We start from the raw sequence: 22,936 nt of genomic DNA, 5'->3' as shown, positions 1-22,936 counted from the left end.
AGCAGTCCCGGATTCTGAGAGGGATGTCCCACGGATCCGGCCTAAACCAGCAGTTGGACATCGCTTGAGGGGTCCCAGATTGGAGAGGATGCAGGCTGGGCTGAGGGACACCCTCCTCCCCCACCCCCTGCCAGTGCACAAAATTTGTGCACTGGGCCTCTGGTTTTAAATAAAAAAGGAATAAGTGTACAGTTAAAAGTAAGTAATTTCCTACCCCAGGCCATTAGGTCCCTAAACCTGTAAAATTCCAGTGCCTCTCCCCCAAAACAACCACTTTTATCAGTTTCTTATAGAAGGAGTCATATAAAACTGGTGAACCATATAAAAACAAATGTGTGCTCCCCATTAACAGTGGAAACTTTAATTTTTATGCATTAAAATGAAGTGCAAGTTCAAATAATACCACTTCTAGGAACCCTCAGGTAGATTAAGCCAGGCAGATGTTACTGCCTCCCAAACTCTTTCATGTTTTTTTATAACTATCATTTTTTTATTGTGTAAAAACATACATAACATAATGTTGTCCATTTTAATTATTTTTAAGGGTAAGTTCATTGGCATTAAGTATATTCACATTGTTGAGCAACCATCATGGCTGTCTATTTCCAAAACTTTTTCCTCATCCCAAACAGAAACTCTATACCCATTAAACACTAACTCCTCATCCCTTGTTTCCCAAGTCCCTGGTAACCACCACTCTACTTTCTGTCTCTGTGAATTTGCCTATTCTAAGTACCTCACATCAGTGGAATCATACAATATTTGTCTTTTGGTGTCTTACTTATTTCACTTAGCATAATGTCTTCAAGATTCTACATATTGTGGCATATGTCAAAATTTTCTTCCTTTTTAAGGCTGATATATTCCATTTAATTTATTCATTCATCTGTTGATGAGCATTTGGGTTGTTTCCACCTTTTGGCTATTGTGAATAATGTTGCTATGACCTTTGGTGTAGTATAAGTATATTTGTGTTCCTGCTTTTAATTCTTTTGTATCCTTCATGTCTTTTTATAACATGCTGTGACTTATTGTAGTTGATGCATAGTTGCACAGATGCTTTAAATTCCTTGTTAGATTCTAATCGCTTGACAGCAGGGACCATAATTTGTTTTTTTTTTTTACTCAAAAACTGACTCATTTGGTCATTCAACAATTATATATTGAGCACTTATGGAGTACCAGACATTATGCTAGACTTTGGATTTACAGAATACATGATAAACATAACTTTCTACCCTCTTGCTATGAGCATAGGTCTAATGAGGGACATTTTCTTCCAATTCATCTAGAACAATGTTTTGCACATTGTAAATATTAAACAAATATTTACTGTCTTGTGACTTATTGACTTCTTGTGTCCTCAGTGGATCCTGAGAGTGTCATAATAGTGATTCAATAACAGTAAAAATATTTGGAACAAATAGCAGCTCTGTGAAATTAGGAATCATGCCTTTCTTGTTCACATGTATACTAGTAAATAGCATGGTGTTCAGCCCATAGTTTAAAAATGAATGCTGATGACATAGTTTGTTCTGATGAACTCAGACAAGTTCTAATGAACTCTGCCCATCTATTATGGATGGCAAAACTGAGGCATTTAAGAAAAGCAGTGACCAGGTCAGGAATAAAACCCGAGTCTCCTGATTTGCAATCTGATGCTTTATGCTCTCCATCACACTAGTGTATAAAATTAGAACTGATGTCCTACCTTTCTGTGGAAGATGCAAACTTTAGTGAGGTGTAATCACACACAGTATGGAAAAGATTTAAAGTCTTTAAATTTTCTAAAAATGGTAATGAATCAGGTTCTAAAATAAGCTTGTTAAATTCTATTCTTAAGTAAAAAATATAGTAGCATATGATGATGAATTGCTATTTATGCTGTGAGGGATGAGGTGTTACTGTGTTGCCTGTTTGGGAAGGCCTTACTAAGCTGTGTCTACCTTTATATATCATTTCTCTGTTCATTCAACTTGACCCCATTCTTGGGGTTGAGTAATGATATCCAATTCTTGACTGTCAATGAATAATTTAGGCCTTTTGGATCTTTTTTGAAGGACCTACTTTGAAAACATTCAAGCCTATGTTATATGAGTTAAAGTTCAAATAATTTTATTTCATTAGGAATTCTGTCTGAATTTTTCATGAGGGTGAAGGTTGAGACCTTTAATTATTAAAATGTTTTGGATTATTTGTGGAACTTAAAGCCAAGATTTCTAAAAATTTCAGATATTTCAGTTTCAAAAAAGCCTCCAGTATTTGAGATGAGTAAATTTGTTTTATAATAAACTTAACACAGTTTGTCATCCCAAGGAGAGCATAGATTAAATTCACACCCAACTTTAGCTGATCAAATCCTAAAACTATCATAGGTCCACTGATAGCACAGGGAATAGAGGGCCTTATTTTAATCACTTATAGAGAAATTGACATTTTGAGAAGCAAGAACTGAGCAGAAATTATCTAGAAGAACTTAAAGAGAACAGAGTGCTACTAGTGCTGTTCCCAAAGTTACCGTAAAAAGGACTTGGATACTGTCTGAAAGAGAATAAGCCTAAAGTTCAGACTTGTTGCCCTTGTGTTTTATTAATTACTATTTCTTCTTTATGGTGAGAACAATTAGGATCTAGTATCTTAGCAGTTTTGAAGTTTATAATACAGTATTGTTGACTATAATCACTATGCCATGCATTAAATCTCCAAAACTTATGTATCTACTAGTTGTAAGTTTGTACCTTTAAACAGTATCTCCCCAATTTTCCTATTTCCCAGTCCCTGGTTACCACCATTCTACTCTATTTTTATAAGCTTGTTTTTTTTTTAGATTCCACATGTAAGTGGTATTATACAGTACTAGCGGCCTGGTGCACAGATTCCTACACCGGTGGGGTCCCTCGGCCTGGCCTGTGGGGATTGGGTCGAAACTGGCTCTCCAACATCCCCTAAGGGGTCCTGGGTTGCGAAAGGGGGCAGGCCAAGCCGAGGGACCCTACCGGTGCACCATCGGGGCTGGGAGGGACTGCGGGAGGGTTCCAGGGCATGTCTGGTCCATCTCGCCCAGTCCCAAACGGCAGGATCCCAGCAGCAAGCTAATCTACTGGTCAGAACGTCTTTCCCCTGGTGGTCTGTGCACGTCATAGCGACTGGTCAAACGGTCAAATGGTCAGACACTTAGCATATCAGGATTTTATTATATAGGATTTTTCTTTCTCTGTCTGACTTATCTCACTTAGCATAATGCCCTTAAGGTCCATCTATATTGTTGCAAATGGCAGAATTTCCTTATTTCTCATTGTTTCATAATATTTCATTCTTTATCTATTCATCTGCTTAATGGACACACAGGTTATTTTCATATCTTGGTTATTGTGAATAATGTTGCAATAAACATGGGAGTGCAGATATTTCTTCAATATCCCGTTTTCCTAATTCAAAAAACAACAACAAAACCATAGGGAAGAAGCTCCTTGACATTGGTCTTGGCAATGATTTTTTGGATTTGACACCAACAGCACAGCAATAAAAGCAGAAATAAACAACCAGAACTACATCAAACTAAATTGGTTACTGACTCAATTTCGATGTGTTGATTTCCTTGGTGCTGCCCTGTTTGTGTCCCAGAGAATGATAGGAGCTCTTCCTCTAGCAGGCCACCTTTACTTCCTACCCAACCACATATAATGAAAAAACAGAAGCCAAAGTGGGAGAACCTTCTCGTCAATGAGCTACTCTCTTGAATATCTGAATTTTTTGTTACATAGTGGGATTAGAATTATAGAAAATTTAGGCTTCTATTGACCAGCAGAGATTGCACTGTTAGTAGAGAAATTTGTCAGAGCTGTTCTTACAGCTCCACATATTCTTATGCAGTTGTTACTTTAATACCATAGTCAATCATATATTATGATACAGCAAAACACACCTGACATGCTCATTAAAACAAATGTCACACTTGCATAATCACTGTCATAAGAAAGGTACACACACAGAGACATCTGGAAAACTAGTGAGATTTGTTCAAGCAGTAGTCACCCTCATGACACACATGTTCCAGAAACTGTCATGGGACTCCCAGGCTCCTCCAGCCTTTCTACCCTCACATTTCTTAGAAGTCTAGACTAGTATAGTTAACTGGAAAATTGTAGAGGATGAAAGGGAGCAATCTAATGAAAACTGAAGCTAGTAGTGAGATAAAGTGACATTATTGGGAAAAAAAGAGTATTCAGAGGAGGTATTACTAAATAGGAATGAAGACAAAGGAGGGCCTTGGTGTGGGGCCATCATCTGTTGATGATATAACCATTTCATGGATTAGAAGGAGGAAATGATTTATTCCTAAGGGCAGAACAGAGTTTACCACACTAGGGTCCATCCACAATGGAATAGGCTTGAAGATCCCAGAGCCTACAGTATGACTGATGCTCAGGAATGGAGAATGCAAGGAAGTCTAGGATATGCAGAATGCTCCATGATTGCCAAAGTGTTTTTAATAAGTGATCTCATTTGATCATCCTGACCCCAGCCTGAGATAGGTTTTATTACCCCACCTCTTATAGATGAAGACAAAACAGTAAACAACCTGCTTGAGCTCACATCGTCAGGAAGTATCCAAATGGGGACTGGGGATTTAAGAAGACCAAACAGGTGCACATGCTAGCAGGGATGCTGAACATTGTTTTGTGGGGAAGGAGAAGATTTATAGGCAGGAAGCAGAAACCCAGCTGTGGAAGTAGGATTTGGTGATAGATCTTGAGTCTCTAGAAGGACCCCTTTTGATAGACAAACATCCCAAGATCCTATTGCCAGAAGATCTTGGTGCCAAGGCAGGGAGAATGGGGAACAAGACAGAAGTCAGTTTGATAAAGCATTGTTCTGGTCACTTTTTAACAATCCATTGAAGGTGGGAGTATGATCTTTGTTTAGAAGAATTGGTTGAGCATTGGGGGCAGGGCTGGATCTACTACGGATAAGGTGGTCTCTGCCACAGGGACAGAAACATAAGATCATCCCAGAACCAAGGAGACTGGTGGAGGTGGGTGCGAAACACCCTAACAGTACAGCTCAGCATGACCCCCGCTGCCTTGTAAAACAAGCTGGATGCAGGGTATGCAGCAGAGGGGAGCCCTGTATTGGGGAAGTAGTAGGAGATTACATGACATTGAATGGCCCTTCTAAATCATGGCACCTGTAAGTCTAAATAAAGTGCTGCTGGTAAGATCTTTCTTTATCAAGGGCTCTTAGGCACCTCCAGGTACTTCACCACATCCTTTCCTCATACTCTCCACCCCCAGTTACCCATGGCTCCTCAGGGACTCTCTCACTCTTCCCCCCATAAGTTCCCATAATGGCTGAAAATTGACCCTGATCCTAAACATAGCCATCTACCAGTGTAAAAGGCTGATAACCCCATCCTATCAGTCCTGGCTACTGACCACTCAGGCCAATACATCAAGAATGGGGACATCCTCTATCCAGTAAGTTTCTCAAGGCCAAGGACAATGCCTATTTTGCTCACCATTGAATTTCCAGTGCCAGACCCAGAGCCTGGTACATAGTTGAATGACTGGAGAGTGATGAATGAGTGAATGAATGAATGAGCACAGTTGCCAAGGAAGACTTGAGAGAGAAAAGTGCTGTTATCTCCAGGATCATTTCATACTATTCAAGGAGCTGATTGAACCAAAATTCAATGCCTCCAATAAAACAGAATCCTCTGCTATTCGCTCCATATTATGAATTGGGAGGGAGTAATTGTATAGTCATACCCAGGAAAGCCCCCCAGATTAGTCCCTTCATAGGTTTAAACTGACCTACAGACCTTTTCTTTGTGCTTTAGCACTCAGCATAGTCCTTTGGACATAGAATATGCTCTACAAACATCTGTGACAGTGCAAAAATTCCTTACAATAAGGCAGTTTCATGTATTCAGTGGTTTCCTCACCCAGACTTTGAGAGCCTGACATAGTAAGCCTCTAGAGCAGTGGTTCTCAACAAACAGAATTTCTGGAGGATGAGGCCCAGAAATCAGGATTTTAAAAAGATTCCCAGGTGATTCTAATGTGCAGCCAAAGTTGAGAACCACTGCTCTAGGGTTTGTTGGGACTATGATTCATGAAGGCTTGTCCTATACTCAAATGGAATATAAATTCTCCACTGAGGGGTACTGTGCCTGGTGGTGCACAAATGCACTATAGCTTTATTTACAGAGTAGTTTGGATCTTTAACAGAAGAATGCTGCTCAAAATCCAATTTTTTTTCTTTTTAAGTATGACTCATTCAAGTATTCTTTTTGTGATTCCCCTTTATCTAAAATTCTTTTGGGATAAATTGTTATATATAAATAAAGTTTTAAAGACTTAGACCCTTCTTTGTCATCTTGCTTCTGAGCTTATCAGAGTTTCACTAAGATCATCAGTGACCTCCCGTCACTAAAATCAATATTGACCAGTCCCTCCAAAAACAAAACAAAACACTTTTCTCTTGTCTCCTGAAATGGTGAATTCTGGTTTTCCACTCAGTTTACGTGGCTTCTCCCTTCCCAATCTTATTCATAATTCTTACTTCTATACTCTGAAGTCAAATTGTTGGAGATTCTGAGATTCTGGCTCCAGGGCCTCTTCTTTCTTAACTCTGTACTTGCTCGGTACCATGGCTTCAATTGAATTCCATATGCTGATGCACGAACCATCAACTTTTGAGCCATACCTTTTTTCTCTCTATTTGTTAATTCAGTAAATTCCAATACAATTTTTTAATTTTTAAAAATTTTAAATTACAGTTTACAATCAATATTATTTTGTATTAGTTTTAATTGTAAGCATAGTGGTTAGCCAATCATATATTTTACAAAGTGTTTCCCCCAAGCCATTCTTGACAAGTATTTCTCCCTACCCTCCATCATAAAATCCTGTTGGTTTTACCTCCTAAGTATCTCTCAAGTTCATCCCCTTATTTTCATCTTCATTGCCATACTCTAAGCACTCACCATCAATCACCTGGGCTATTGAGGTAGTAGCTTACTGACTGGTTTCCATGTCTCTGCTCTGATCTCCAATCCAAACTCCACAGTTAGCTTTCCAAAATACATCATTGGTAACTTTACCCCTTGCTTAAATCCTTTACTGTGTTATATCCTACTGCTCTTAGGGTAAATATCAGATTATCTGAGAAGACTTACAAGGCATGGCCTGGCCCCTCCCTACCAGGCCAAACCTCATCTTTTCTTCTGTGTGCTTTACTTCTCTCTCTGTGTTCCAGCTACACATGACTGGAGCCACATGCTTTCCTATTTAGCTCATAGATTACAGATGAGACAACGGACTTAGGGGTAGTAAATAAGTTTGCTTAAGATCAAAGCAGACTCTTGTCTTCCAGGTCACTACTCCTTTTATCACTTAGCCTGCACTGCTATTCTTCATGATTGTTAGTCTATTCTAATGTGACCAGGAGAGCCCCGCAGAAAAGAATTGTGAGTGACTGCTTATTTAACTCTAGTAAAACCATTAATTTTACTTAAGTTCTTTTATAAAACCCAGGATATCGTCAGAGTCTGGTAAAAATAATAACAGTGTCTTTCTTTGGATGAAAAGTCTTTAGAACATCTTCAGTCCATGAAATCATATTTGAAAAATGCTCATGTATTATCCTTGGCTAATGATAGGATGTTAATGTGAAATAAAGATTAAAGGTCAGTTTTCAAATGTAGCTATTAGCCAAAAAAAAAAAAAAGTCTTCCAGACAGTGTTTCCTGAAACCTTTTGAGCCCTGACATGGTTGATGAACAGAGTGGGTTAGAGCTGTGAATTATCAGAGCCTTCTGTCCGACAGTGTTTCCTTGGGTAAAGCCTGGATGTGTTCAAGTCCCAAGTTATCTGATGCTTCTTTGTTAAACTGCTTCAAATGTACTTTGTCACCCTATTATTATTGATGGAAGGCCAAAATGGCAGTGCTCAACTGTGAGCTTTGGAGGCTATTATGGGAAAGTGCTTATTTCATGAATTAATTCTCTTCACTGCCACGGAGACCTGAGTTAAATGCTTTTCATTCAGTTGGGAAGATATGGATAGTCTCTAAGAATGTCTTGAGTTGGGAAATGATGAAGTGATCATTGTCAGAGGTGTAATGGCTGTCATATTGTGAATAGCTGTGCTCTATTTAATGAGTCCATGGTTTGAAATTGAAGAAAAAAAGCATTTTCAGACTCTTTATCCTCTAGGACTTTAAAAAGTTCTAGGATTTTTAAAAACAAGCATTAGAAATGAACACTCCAAAGTACTTTTCAAGTTACCAAAGATTACCATGGCAACTAAATTACTGCATGACTAAAGGAAATGTGTTTAATGATGTTTTTCAGCCCATGTACAAGTTCCCTATTTATTAAAGAGGAAATGCCGGGGGTTGAGACTGTCATGCTCTTTGTTAAGAAAGAGAATGAATATTCTCCCGAGGAGGTGTATACTCTTAGCAATATGAAGGAAGTGTGTCAAAAGCCTCCACATTCATCTTCACTAAAAGAATGAAATTGTTCAATGGAACACATTGCTCCTTGCAAGAGTCAGAAAGACAGAGTTTAACTATAGAAACAGCTTTGGGATGATCAGGTGGTAGCTTCTTTTCTATATATATTTTTGTGTTCACCTATGTTCTATGCATTTAATTTCATACCCTGCTGGGTGATTGATTTTTCATAATTTGAAAGGGGAGTCAGTAACCAAGTTCAAGCCTTGTTACACGTTTTAAGAGGATTTTATGTAATTGCCACCCTGGAGTATCACTTCAAGTTTTATAGACTAAGTTTTTTGTTATTTATATGTATATTCTTAGAAAACTCCTATGTCTTTGTAATGTACTGTAAGCATTATCACTAGAAAACACTAACCTTTGGTGAAGAAAATAGCAAAAAGGTATTTGAAATGGAAGTTTTTGTTTTATTTTGAAAGTTAAAGTGTTTATAGCAAATGCAGGTGTGTCATTTCAACCTGATTCATTTATTTGTATGTGCAGGTGATTTTTCTTCCTTTACTCCATTTGAAATCAGCACACATTATATACTTAGAAATATAGATTCTTATGTTTGAAATGGACTTTAAAAATAATCTAGTTTGAACTCCCCACCTCACCCCCGTACCTACCTAGCCTCAGTTCTAGCACTTTGACTGATAGGGCCATCACAATCCCTAAAGACAGTCACTTTATTACTGGAAAGTAGTAATTGTTTAAAAAGTTTTTCTTTTGTTGAACTAAAAATTGATAAATAAAACTTCTATTTTCTTATTCCTGCTCCACTCTCTGGATAAATAAAAGTATAATATGCTGACAACAGCAGAAATGATAGGCTTCCAATGGATTATATAAGTGCCTCTGAGTCAGAGGCTGAAGGTTTGTGCAGAATGGGATGAAATTCATCTGGAAGGAAATTGGGCTTTGTTTGGGCTAGACATTGAAGGAGGTGATCATCTTATTTTCCCTCAAATGAGGAATAACGTTGGTTATTTCAGTTTTGTGAGATGAGAGAAGGGCAATTGGCACAGGAAACATAGGGCAAGGGTTCAAAGCTGAAATGATCCTGGGACTTGAAAATACAGGATTTTGGTTTTTGATTTTTGCAACCTTGAAGTGACTGGTAAGTTGATGAGATGTCCAGAGAGAGCCTCCACACAATAGAGGAGCACTAGGGGATTTACATAAACTTATAAATTCTGAAGGTAGTTACAGAACTTCTCACTGCTGTGAAACTCACCACTTCATGTAGCAGCAGCTTAACTTTTCAACTGTTCATTGAACAGTTCGTCCTGTGTTGAGTTAAAAGCCATTTGTCTCCCTATAACTTGGACTTATTGGTTCTAGTTCTTTTATCTGTTACAACCTTCAAATATTTGAACATAGCAACCCCAATGTTCTTTTCAAGATGACCATTCTCCTAGCTAAATCTTCCCAGTTCTAGGAATAATTTTCATATGAAGTTAACTTAAAATTGATTGCCCTGTGTAATTCCTTATAGTTAAAAATGTTTCAACTATTTTTTGAGAATCTTATCTTTTATAAGCATTGTGCTTAGTAACTTAATTTTATTTTATTTTTTATCCTCACCTGAGGTTATTTTTCCATTGATTTTTAGAGAGTGGAAGAGAGAGGGAAAGGCAGAGAGAAATATCAGTGTGAGAGAAACACATCAATTGGTTGCCTCCTTCACACAAGGTATGTGCCCTTGACCAGAACCAAACTTGGAACCCTTTGGTCTGCAGGCCGACACTCTATCAACTGAGCCAAACCAGTTAGGGCTAGTATTTTACCTTTAGAGTACAGTAAATATTACTAGGTATTTTCTCACTTGATTCTCATAAAAATCCCATGATATATGCATTATTAATATCAGCATTTGGCAGAAAGGAAACTAAGCCCAAGTGGTAAACTAACATGCACGAGTTGCTGGAGCTGATATTCCAGTTCCCATCTTTTGAATTCTGAATTCCATGTTCTTAATACTATAATAGATTGGTTCTAATGTATTAATGGGCCTTTTAAAGAACTTTATCTGGAGCCAAATATATGACTGTAGGTACTAACCCACATGCATGGAGCAGAGTAGAACTTCCTTTATTTTGGAGACTTTGCTTCTGAGAATGTGCCAAGATCTCATTAGTTTTTTGACAAGAACATCATGCTGTTAACAATCAAAAAAACTCTTGGTTTTTAAAATACATGTATGTGCTCTTATTAGGATATGTCTTCCCAATTATACTTGTATGGTTTATTTTTGTAATATGGATGTAGAAATTTGTAGTTGTATTTATTAACTTTCACCTCTTGTTGTTATTGGCTCATCATTTAAGATCTATCTTAATTCTGGCATCCAAATACCATTAGGGAAGTGCTGGAGTAAAGGTAGGAATTTTTGGCCAACTGAATGATCACTCAGGGTCAACAAGGAATGGTTTACTCTGTGTAAGTTATCCTATATAATAAGAGAGGAATATGCTAATTAGCCATTACGCCCTGAGGCGTAATGACCAAGTGCATCACGACCAGATCATGGATCAGCAGGAGGGTGGGCCAGTGAGGTACAAGTGGGCAGGCGTGGAGAGCTACAGGAGGGGGCAGGGCAGCAAGCTATGAGGGGGGAGGGGGAAAGGGGCAGAGGGAGTTACAGGAGAGGCAGGGCAGTAAGCTATGAGTGCGGGGTGTAGGGGTGGGGGTGGAGGGGAGCTACATGAGGGCAGGGCAGTGGGCAGAGAGCTACAGGAAGGTGGCACCAAGCTACTGGCCCACGGATTCGTGCACAGGGCTACTAGTGAAGACATAAAAAGTCTTAGAAAGATTTAATAAAAGAAACCAAAACATTTAAAGTTTTGTTAATAAAGTAAAATTTACATATGCAAAACAACTTGGTCCACCAAAATCTGTACCCTGCATTATAGCATACTTTCTTTGAAAGGAATCCTGAGGTATTCTAGTGTTGTGATTTGCAGGTATACAGCTTTAGGTTGGTCTCAGGCTGGCTGCAATGGTGTTACCAGCCTTTGCTCTGGATATTTCAATTTTATAGATATGAGGTGGGGTTTGGAAATTTATATTAAAACCAGAACTCTCCAAGTGATTTAGATGCATAGCCAAGTTTGGGAACCACTGGCTTAGACCATCTCCATCACTATATGACTGACTAGTACAATTCATAAACTATTTTCAGTTTTTGCTCCTTTCTGATCACATGGTACAGATTGCCATTCCTGGCCTTTTTGTGGTGTTGGCCAGTAAGCTATGAGCAGAAATGAACTGTGCCACTTTTACCCAGTAACATTTCATTGGTGATACTAAATCCTTAGGGCTCTCTCTCTGCTTCTGGCATGGGGATCAGAAACATTGCCTCTCAGAACTCTGAAGGCACTTCTCCCCCCTCCCCATTTTCCTTTAGAATCCAGTGTTGATATTGAGGATATAATGACATTTTGATGATTTTATTCTTTTGAATATGACTATGTATGGAACTTTGATCTATCCTTGATGTTCTGAAATTTCATGATGAGTTATAGTATAGAATTTAAAAATTCACTGTGCTACATACTCTCTGGTAAATTTATATCCAGTAAGGGAAATTTTTCTTATATTCTTTCTTTGATAATTTCCTTTTCATCATTTTCTTTTTGGGGAACATCTATTCGTTGTGAACTGATCCTCTGTTTCTTATTTTTTAGTCTTTATTTCCAAGTCATTCTCTTTTGGTCCCATTTTTATTTTTGGAGATTTTCTTCTTTTGACACTTCAATGAAAATTTCCACTTGTTATAACATTAACTTCCAAGACTACTTTTTTATTCTCTCATGCTTCCTTTTTTTTTTTTTAGAAATTCAGTTTTGCTTTATGAATGTGATGGGTTTTCTTATTGTTTTGAAAATGATTTTAAAAGCATTTGTTTCATTTTCCTATGTTGCTATGTTTTCTCTAGTCTTCTTTTCCCCTTTGTTTGCTTTTCTTTCATGTTGGAAATTTCCCTTAAGTGTTTTGGATTGTTCATTTTTACTTAAAAAGGAGGCAATGAAATATTGACCAAAGTGTGTTTGTGAAGGATTTGTCAACTGGTATGTTTCATTTGGAAAGTGACCTCCAAATACCAGTGTGTTAAAGTATTTTGTGAGAGTACCTTCAGTTTCCTATAAAAAAATACTGCAGCCTGGCTCAGTGATTGAGTGTGGACCCATGAACCAGGACATCACGGTTAGATTCCCGTTCAGGACACAGGCCTGGGTTTCAGGTTTGATCCCCCTAGTAGGGGGCATACAGGAAGCAGCCGATCAATGATTCTCTTATCATTGATGTTTCTAGCTCTCTCTCCCTCTCCCTTCCTCTCTCTGAAATCAATAAAAAACATGTATTAAAAAAAGAATACTGCAATCTCTTTCTCTTCAGAGTGTGTGTGTATACATACACTAGTCTGTAGGTACTCTGGGAGTGGGTGAGAAAGAGGGCTTTTATTATCTGCCTTCCCTCCAACCCTGTTGTTTTTTTTTCTGTCATAGCATTGTATCTGGTATACCCAAGATTAGAGCTTCTTTGGCTCAGTGTCTCCAGAAAATAATAATCCTGTTTTCCATGGGGGAAAGATAATCACTGAATTGTCAGTGCAGTGGAGGAGACTGGTGATCAACCAATCAGTACAGGTTTTTAAGATGTCTATCAGTTTTTTAGCCTTACCCCTTCTCTTGCTTTCAAGTGCTAAGCTTCTCAGGAGCTATGCAAGGCACATGGCCATATTCCCTTTCTGAAGGCTCTAAAGTTGGAACATCATCCACTCTTTTAAGACAGTTGCTCTTTACCTGATCTCCATTTTCCAAAAATGGATCTTTGAACGGAGTTTGGCAGGTAGGGTATTTATAGGGACTGACTCCCATAGACAGAAGGAGGAAGCAGGCTTGGGCAGAGGGAGAGTGGAATTGCAATGCTGGTCCAGCAAAACCTCAGCCCCAGGGGGAGCCCTGGAATGTATAAGACCCATTACAACTATCCCCCAGAGATCCCAAAGACTTTAAACCTCAATGAGAATCAATGATTGGGTTTGGCTGGGAAAGGTATATTCTTGGGAGAGCTGCTTTATACAATTGAGGAAAACTCAGAAGGAGCTGACTGCTTGAGGCTGTTGCTGATGGCACTCCCTGCAGCAAGGAAGGACAAATTCTTCTGTGAAGGATTCTCCATGACTGCCACACCTGGCTCCCTTTTTAGAAGCTATGTAACCTTAGTCATGTTACTTAAAACCTCAGTGGGGACTTGGTCTCCTTATATGTAAAATGGGGATAATTACAGTACCTATCTCAAAGTTTTTGCGAGGATTTAGTGAATTATTGTAAAACCCTTAGCACTGTGCCTGGCATATAGTGAGTATAGATAATAAATGTTAGCTATTATTCAATTTAGGTAATCTTCCCCTCTCCTGATGGTTTCCATTTAATGGAGAAGGGTTGTAGCATTTTCAGACTTTATAAAATATAGTTCACACTCTGGGAAGAAGGTCACGACAGCTCTTTTTAAAAGAAATAATAATTGGGACACTTCATGTCCTTCCCTTGTCACTTGATATTATGTGATCTATACTGCTAGCAGAATGTGCTAATGGCCTCTGAGTAATAGAATATTAACAACTCCTAATAAGCTGAACATCATAGTTAGAGAGCTATTTAGAAATAATTTGTAAATTACATGATTCCATTCTTAATGTGTATTCCTTCCCCTTATAAAATAATTTTTAAGAATTGACTATTAAGAGAATTGGTCTTTAACACTCTAATGTTTCATAAATGCTCATTTCTACTGTTTTGTAAGAGTCTCAATAGAAATTTAAATTGGAGTTTTCCAGGTTCTATACCTTTGAATTTTTCAAATTTTCTTTGAAAAGCTCTGAATATATCAAATAAAGCTTTTAAAATTCCATTTATGACTGAATTTGAAAGGATATGCTCTTATCTGAAAAGTGGCAAATTACCAATGATAATGATACATTAAATTATCAACTAGGGAAAACTATTGAAGAATATAGGTAGGTGATATAGAAATGGGAAAAGGAGAATCTGCTAGAAATAAAGACCAACTGCTTCTTTCCATATATCTGTTCACTGAAAAAATATTACTCTAGCACCCACTGTATTGTAGGTATGATGCTGGGTGCTGGGATGACTAGAACATGAATCCTTTTGAGGAGCTTATAGTCTATTAGGGATTGCAATTGAGGGGGGAATGAGGTGCAGAGATTTACACAATATTATAGATCCTTATACATCCTATATAATAAAAGGCTAATATGCAAATTGTCCCTACCTGTGGGAGTTTGACCAACCGGGAGTTAGATGTGCGCTGACCACCAGGGGTAGCATGGAACATGGTGGGTGTTGGCGACACAGCACTGGCAGCAGGCGGCAGTGGAGGTGCTGCCAGCCCTGATGGGCCCTGACGAGAGTGGGGCTGTGGTGGGATGGTGGAGCAGGTGAACGGGTGGTGCCAGGCCAAGGTGGTGCGAAGGGAGGCCCAGCTGGCAGCTGGGGGAAGGGAGACCTTGGCTGACAGCTGCTAGGAACCCTACCCATCCACAAATTTCGTGCACTAGGCCTCTAGTATTGTAATAAATATACAAGGTGACATTGAGATGGGAGGCCTACATTTAAGGATTGGCTTTGGGAATGGCAAAGAAGGAAATGATGTCAGAGATACCACAGATAAACACAAGAAGTGTCTGGCCATTAATTTATTGAGGAAACAAGACAGAGGACTACTCAACAAGTGTTGGAGTTTTAAGTCTGGGTGATGGGTGGAAGAGAATATCCTTAGGAAAAGTAGGATATTTGGTGAAGATGATGGACTTGGTTTTAGACATGTCAGTTTAAACTACATTGGAACATCCAGGTGGAAGTACCTAGCAGGCAGGTTTACAGATTTGTAAGGAAATTCCTGGATCAGAAAAATAAAACTAAGGTTGCATTGATAAAGTTGAAAACAAAGTATACATTTATTGAATTAAAAAGTTTGAGATCAAATGTGTATTGAGAAATAAAGCAACATTTTCATAATTCAAATTGTATTCAGTTAAAATGGCTGAAACAAACCACAATATGCTTAAAGCTCCATTTGCTAGCGTGTCTGTATTTGATTTGCTTAAATTTGCTTAATTTTTCTCTTTCTAAGATGAATAAACTTAAAAGTATCATTTAAAAAATATAAAAATGCACAGCAAAAGAAACCATCAACAAAACAACGAGAAAACCCACTGTGTGGGAAAACATATTTGCCAATGTCATATCCGATAAGGGCCTAATCTCCAAAATTTATAGGGAACTCATACAACTTAACAAAAGGAAGATAAACAATCCAATCAAAAAATGGGCAAAGGACCTAAATAGACACCTTTCAAAAGAGGACATTCAGAAAGCCAAGAGACATATGAAAACATGCTCAAAGTCACTAATCATCCGAGAGATGCAAATCAAAACAACAATGAGGTACCATCTCACACCTGTCAGACTGGCTATCATCAACAAATCAACAAACGACAAGTGCTGGAGAGGATGTGGAGAAAAAGGAACACTTGTGCACTGCTGGTGGGAATGCAGACTGGTGCAGCCACTATGGAAGACAGTATGGAGTTTCCTTAAAAAACTGAAAATGGAACTCCCATTTGACCCTGTGATCCCACTTCTAGGAATATATCCCAAGAAACCAGAAACACCAATCAGAAAGGATATATGCACCCCTATGTTCATAGCAGCACAATTCACCATAGCTAAGATCTGGAAACAGCCTAAGTGCCCATCAGTAGATGAATGGATTAGAAAACTGTGGTACATCTACACGATGGAATACTATGCTGCTCTAAAAAGGAAGGAACTCTTACCATTTGCAACGTCATGGATGGAACTGGAGAGCATTATGCTAAGTGAAATAAGCCAGTCAATGAAGGAAAAATACCACATGATCTCACTCATTCATGGATAATAGAGACCATTATAAACTTTTGAACAATAATAGATACAGAGGCAGAGCTGCCTCAGATTGTCAAACTGCAGCAGGAAGGCCGGGGAGGGTTGTGGGGCAGGAGGTAGGGGGGTAAGAGATCAACTAAAGGACTTGTATGCATGCATAGAAGCATAACCAGTGGACATAAGACATTGGGGGATAGGGGAGGCTAGGGGACTGTCTAGGGCGGGGTGATAAAATGGACACATATGTAATACCCTTTGTAATACTTTAAGCAATAAAAAAAAAAAAAAAAAAAAAGATGCTAGTGATTTAAAACCACCAGTCTGAAATTCATAGTGCATACCACAGTATATTTTTTGTATAATTTTGTGTCACTAACTTGAGTTTCCATAAGGTTTATTTATCCAAAGTGTTCATGGTGACTAATGCTATGTTATACTGGATCTTTAACTTAAAAAAAATGTTTTTATTAAAGACTTGATCTCAAAAAAAAAAAAAATAAATAAAAAATAAAAAATAAAAAATATAAAATATCATTTGCTTGTGAAAATTCAACTAATGGAGAACTACATACAGTAAAGAGTGACAGGTTACTCTCCCCAGACCCCAGCCTCCCTAAGCCCAAGATCAAATGGCTGCTAGGATTTGGTGTGGATCATTCTGGTCTTTAAATATTTTTTTAAAGATTGAAGATGTTTATGATGGGAAAAGCAGTTGCTCTGCAGCCCAGCACTCATCTTTCAACAAATCACCTTTTCACAAGGTTAGATTGCACTATGGCCATCTTTATATACAAACTAGTGACCCAGTGTATGAATTTGTGCACATTAAAAGGGAATTAATTAAAGGAAGTACGGTGGGGCCTTGACTTATGAGTTTAATTCGTTCTGAGACCGAGCTCATTAAGGAGCTTGTTAAGGAGCTCGTTAACTCAAATTACTCTATCAACTCAATGCAAAAAATCGGCTGAGAGACAGCTGGTATCTCAAAAAACTCATTAGTCGGGACACTTATAAGTCAAGGCCCCACTGTATTTTAATATTGCTATTTGCCCTTTCTCTATAATAGAAGTGTCAGAGATGAAAGAAAATTAGTAAAATGTATATGAAAATCTCCCCCCTGTCAGAGTCTGGGGCACGCCACGGGACCCAGAGTCAAGTCCCCACCCACCTGCGCAGGCCTCACAATTGAGTGAGACCCAGACCCAGCTGGCCCCACCGTTGTCAAGCCCCACAGGGTAGGAGGGGGGCACAGCCTCAGGTCCTCTGGCCCAGTGCTGGGCGGGGGGCGTAGCCTTAGGTCCCCAATCAAGCCCCGCTGGGTGGAGGGCGCAGCCTCAGGTCCCCCGGCCCGGCCTCATGTCCCTGGCCCTGGTGTCGGGGTGGGGGATGCAGCCTCAGGTCCCTTGGCCCTGGCACTAGGTTCCCCCTGGTGTGAGGGCATGAGGGTGTGAGGGCATGATGATCATTTGCATATTAGCTCTTTATTATATAGGATATATCTCTGAACATGGCTGGAGTTAGATGGTAAATTTAGACAGCCTTTCCCAAGCATGGGTGTCCCCTCTTTCTCTGGTAACAGGGCCTTGGTCACTGAAGGACTGAGAATTAAGAGCTCAGATCTCTTAGGTTCTTTAGTTGGCCCTTCTGGGTGCTGCCTGGTCTGTAGTGCAGGAAGGTGAAGGGGAAAAGCATGATAGGAAGGAGGGAACTCTGTGGCAGGGAACTTCTTGCTGAGCAACAGCTGCGCAGTGCCATCAGAGTGTATATTTTATGTAAATGAGTTCATACCATATATACTACCTTATATCCTACTTTTTTCTTCGTGTATATTAATATGTTGTAGACCTTTTTCCTTGTTGAACCACATATATATTAACCTTTAAAAAATATATGCTTTTATTGATTTTTAGAGAGAGAGGAAGGGAGAGGAATAGAGAGAGAGAAACATTGATGAGAGAGAAACATTCCTGATCAGCTGCCCCCTGCACACACCCTATGGGGATTGAACCCACAGCCCAGGTATGTGTCCTGAGCAGGAATTGAACCAGGGACCTCTTGGTTCATGGGTGGATGCTTAATCACTGAGCAACACTGGCCAGGTGATCTTATCCTTTTTATTCACTGCATAATATATACTTTAGTACAGATAAATTATAACTCATTAACCATCCCTCTATAGATGTACGTTTATGTTGTTGTTTTTCAAATTACAAAGTGTGTTTGCAAATATTCTTGTATATACTAGTATATCTCTCCATTTGTTCTAAAAGTGTCCTAGAAGTGGAATCACTAAAGGGAATCCACATTTTAAATTTTGATGCATTTGACAGAATGCATCTAAACAGGTTCTACCAATTTATACACCCTTTTAAAGGCTTATTTTTCTTCAGTAATTACAGCTGGCCCAGATTTGGTTCTGATCTTCTTGGATGCTAAAAAGTTCCAATTACATGGAACTAATTTTAAAAGCTTTTTTATAAAAAAACAACAGATTGTTATTTCCCCAGCCATCTTGTCTTGCATCCTGCTTGAGAGAAGCCATGTCAAAGATCCTTTATTGAACCACATCCTTAAAGACCCAAGTTCTTGAGGGACAAGAGCTCAGGCCAACATTGGCCACACTCCTGTGACTGTCTTCAGCATCTGCTGACAGAGTCACAGTTTGTGTTCATTATTCTGATGCAATAGGTTATCTGGGCAAGAGGGACAGAGGAGAGGAACATGGCCAAGACCCTCCGGCTCTTCTTGTGAATATTTAAAAACCATTTAAATAGATTTCTTTTTATCCCCTAATGATGACAGCACTGAAACTACTTGTCTCATTTTTCAAATCAAAGCTTCCTAAAGCAAAATGGCCTGGAGACTGAACAGCTCATGAAGCTCTATTAATCATAAGGGGGGAGAGGTGGGGAGCTCAATAAGTTGTTCAGGGAATGGAAAAGTACTTAAGACTCAAGACACCTCTCCTTTCAGCCAAACATTTCATATTGATGCTTTGAGACTGTTTTTATTTGTTTGGTTGGTTTTGGTGTGTGTGAGAAGAGTCCTTTTGTGTGTTTTTTTCCTTAGAAATGATCCCAAAGTACCTTCTTTCAATACACACCTTTGCTTTCTCTCAAGAGACTTTGCTGGAGACAGGCAGCCTCTTAGCGAATGAGGGCTGGCAAGGGCAAAATGAGAAACCGTCATATCCAGCGCAGGGGACCTGGCATCATCTATAATGAGGATAATAGTGTCATCAAAGCCTTCAGAAACATCCCTGGAATTACTCTGCTTAATGTAAGCAAACTGAACATTTCGAAACTTGCGCCTGGAGAGCATGTGGGCTGTTTCTGCATTTGAACTGAAAGTGCTTTTTGCAAGTTAGATGAGCTGTATGGCACTTGGTGTGGAGCTGCCTCCCTCAAGAGTGACTACAGCCTTCCCATGCACAAGATGCTTAATACAGACCTTAGCAGAATTTTGAAAAGCCCAGAGATCCAAAGAGCCCTCTGAGCTCCACACAAGAAGATTCACTGCAAAGTCCTGAAGAAGAATCCACTGAAAAGCCTGAGAATCATAATGAAGCTAAACCCATGTGCAAAGCCTATGCGTCGGAACACCATTCTTCGCCAGGCCAAGAACCACAAGCTTCGGGTGGATAAAGCAGCAGCAGCACTGGAAGCCAAATCAGATGAGAAGGGGATTCCAGGCAAGAAGCCTGTGGTAGGGAAGAAAGGAAAGAAAGCTGTTGGCGTTAAAGAAGCAGAAGAAGCCTTTGGTGGGGAAAAAGGCTGCAGCTACCAAGAAACCAGCAGCTGAGAAGAAGCCTGCAGAAAAGAAACCTACCACAGAAGAAAAGAAGCCTGTGGCATAAACTTAAATTTGTTTATTCCATAATGGTCAAATCACTTTGGACAGCTAATTTTGAATAAAAATATGATCAAAGGCACGCCCCCCCCCCCCCAAAAAAAAACAACACACACCTTGGTGTCCCTATTGGGATAATACCTGTCTCCTGGAGTTGTTTTTAGGATGAGTGATAATTCTCTCTCTTTTTGTTATCGACAAATCCCACACCAGCTTTGTTCTTCATCTATTGTAGCAGTTGCAGAACTTGCACAGTGCAGTAGCAGGGATAATCATATGGTTCCCTTGTAGAGCTTTGGTAGGTGTTGGGGTTTTGAGGCTGCTCTCCTGAGCTTTTAACATAAGATGGAGAAAACACCAGTTACTCATTTCAAAGCTTGGGATGGGGTGCTGATAGACATTCTATGGGGAGGGGGCTCTAAAGCCTCTACAGACTCCCTTGGTGCATCCATATTTAGTTCCATAAAACCTGGTCAAGTTACTGAGCCCTCTCTTTCAAGTTATTTTAGACGTAAAAAGATAACTGTTTCTACTGCATACAATTGCTATGAGGATTAATAAGAACTTCATATCACCATTGCCTGCTTTATTTTTTCATTTAGATACCTTTCATGATCTCATTTACTTTAGTTTCCTTGTTTATTTTTTATAACTGTTCACCTTTCCCAATGTAAACTCCATAAAACCAGAGATTTTGTCTGTTGATCACTGCTCTATAGCACCTGGCACATAGTAGATACTAAATAAATATTTTGTTGAATGAAAAAACATGGTAATGCGTAGAACAGTGCGTGAAACATAATATGCACTCCATAGATTTGAAAAGTCATTAGCTACTGTCTATAACTGGATAATAAATCATTTACCTCAAAGAATAGTATAAGAGATCATTTAAATAGTGTACCTGATACAGCACTCAGTAGGCCCTCAAGAAATGGTAACTGGATTATGTATAAGTGATTGTGGATCTTTTTAGTTAAAGTAGTTTGTGAAGAAAGCACTTGCAGTCATTCTCTTCAACTTTGTGTTTGAGCTCATTGGTTTAAAAAAATTTTACTTCATCCTTGGGGAAGGGGTAAGAAAAAGGGGTACAGGGAGAGTCTTGAACAGCCAGTGGGTATTAGGAAATGGTAGCTATTTTAAAGTGAATTTAGTTCCTGCATCCAAAAAGTATTTAATGAGTTCTTAATTAAAGGGTGTCCCAAAATTCACGCAAGAGGTAATTTTGATAGAAAACACAGGTTTATAATTAAAAATTGTAAATTTTTAATTGATTCATAAAGTATACAGTATAGGGTTATGTATGGAATAGCATATCGAGTAAATGGCCTCCACAGCTTTGCTGGCACATACACACTCTTTTGTTGAAATTTTCCATGACAGAAATGCGGCTGCTCAGGCAATAACAGTTAATGGTGCTCGCTATCGTGACATGATAATCCATTTTTTTATTTTTTATTTTTTATTTTTTTAATTAATAAATCTTTATTGTTCAGATTATTACAGATATTCCTCTTTTTTCCCCCCATAGCTCCCCTCCACCTGGTTCCCACCCCACCCCATGCCCTTACCCCCCGCCACTGTCCTCATCCATAGGTGTAAGATTTTTGTCCAGTCTCTTCCTGCACCCCCACACCTCCTTCCCCCCAAGAATTGTCAGTCCACTTCCTTTCTATGTCCCTGCTTCTATTATATTCACCAGTTTATTCTGACTTAATTTTTAGATTCACTTGTTGATAGATATGTATTTGTTGTCCCTTTGTTGTTCATAATTTTTAGCTTTACCTTTTTCTTCTTTCTCTTCTTAAAAAATACCCTTCAGCATTTCATATAATCCTGGTTTGGTGGTGATGAACTCCTTTAGCTTTTTCTTATCTGTGAAGCTCTTTATCTGACCTTTCAATTCTGAATGATAGCTTTGCTTGGTAGAGTAATCTTGGTTGTAGGTCCTTGCTATTCATCACTTTGAATATTTCTTGCCACTCCCTTCTGGCCTGCATGGTTTCTGTTGAGAAATCAGCTGACAGACAGTCATATGGGTACTCCCTTGTAGGTAACTGTTTTTCTCTTGCTGCTTTTAAGATTCTCTCTTTGTCTTTAGCCCTTGGCATTTTAATTATGATGTGTCTTGGTGTGGTCCTCTTTGGATTCCTTTTGTTTGGGGTTCTCTGCACTTCCTGGACTTGTAAGTCTATTTCTTTCATCAGGTAGGGGAAGTTTTCTGTCATGATTTCTTCTAATAGGCTTTCAGTATCTTGCTCTTTCTCTTCTTCTGGCACCCCGATAATTCAGATGTTGGTACGTTTGAAGTTGTCCCAGAGGCTCCTTACACTATCTTCATATTTTTAGATTCTTTTTTCTTTTTGCTTTTCCAGATGGATGTTTTTTGCTTCCTCGTATTTCAAATCTTTGACTTGATTCTTGAGTCTTCTGTTGGATCTCTGTATATTATTTTTAATTTCAGTCAGTGTATGCTTAATTTCTGACTGGTCCTTTTCCATTTTTTTTTTTTTTTTGGTATTCTCATTAAGATCTTTGAAGGTCTCACTACGTTCCTTGGAGGTTTGTAGAAGATTCTTGAGTAACCTTATAACTATGGTTTTGAACTCTAAATTCAGTAATTT

General features: G+C 38.9%; 1 pseudogene; it reads left to right on the top strand.

The window, feature by feature from the left end:
* The first annotated feature begins 8,390 nt into the window (after positions 1-8,390).
* On the top strand, positions 8,391-20,319 carry LOC118670816 (annotated as a pseudogene).
* Positions 20,320-22,936: the final 2,617 nt, after the last annotated feature.

This window comes from Myotis myotis, unplaced genomic scaffold (assembly GCF_014108235.1).
Source record: "Myotis myotis isolate mMyoMyo1 unplaced genomic scaffold, mMyoMyo1.p scaffold_m19_p_16, whole genome shotgun sequence".
In the NCBI taxonomy this organism is placed as follows: domain Eukaryota; kingdom Metazoa; phylum Chordata; class Mammalia; order Chiroptera; family Vespertilionidae; genus Myotis; species Myotis myotis.
This window is presented reverse-complemented; position numbering and strand designations above follow the sequence as displayed.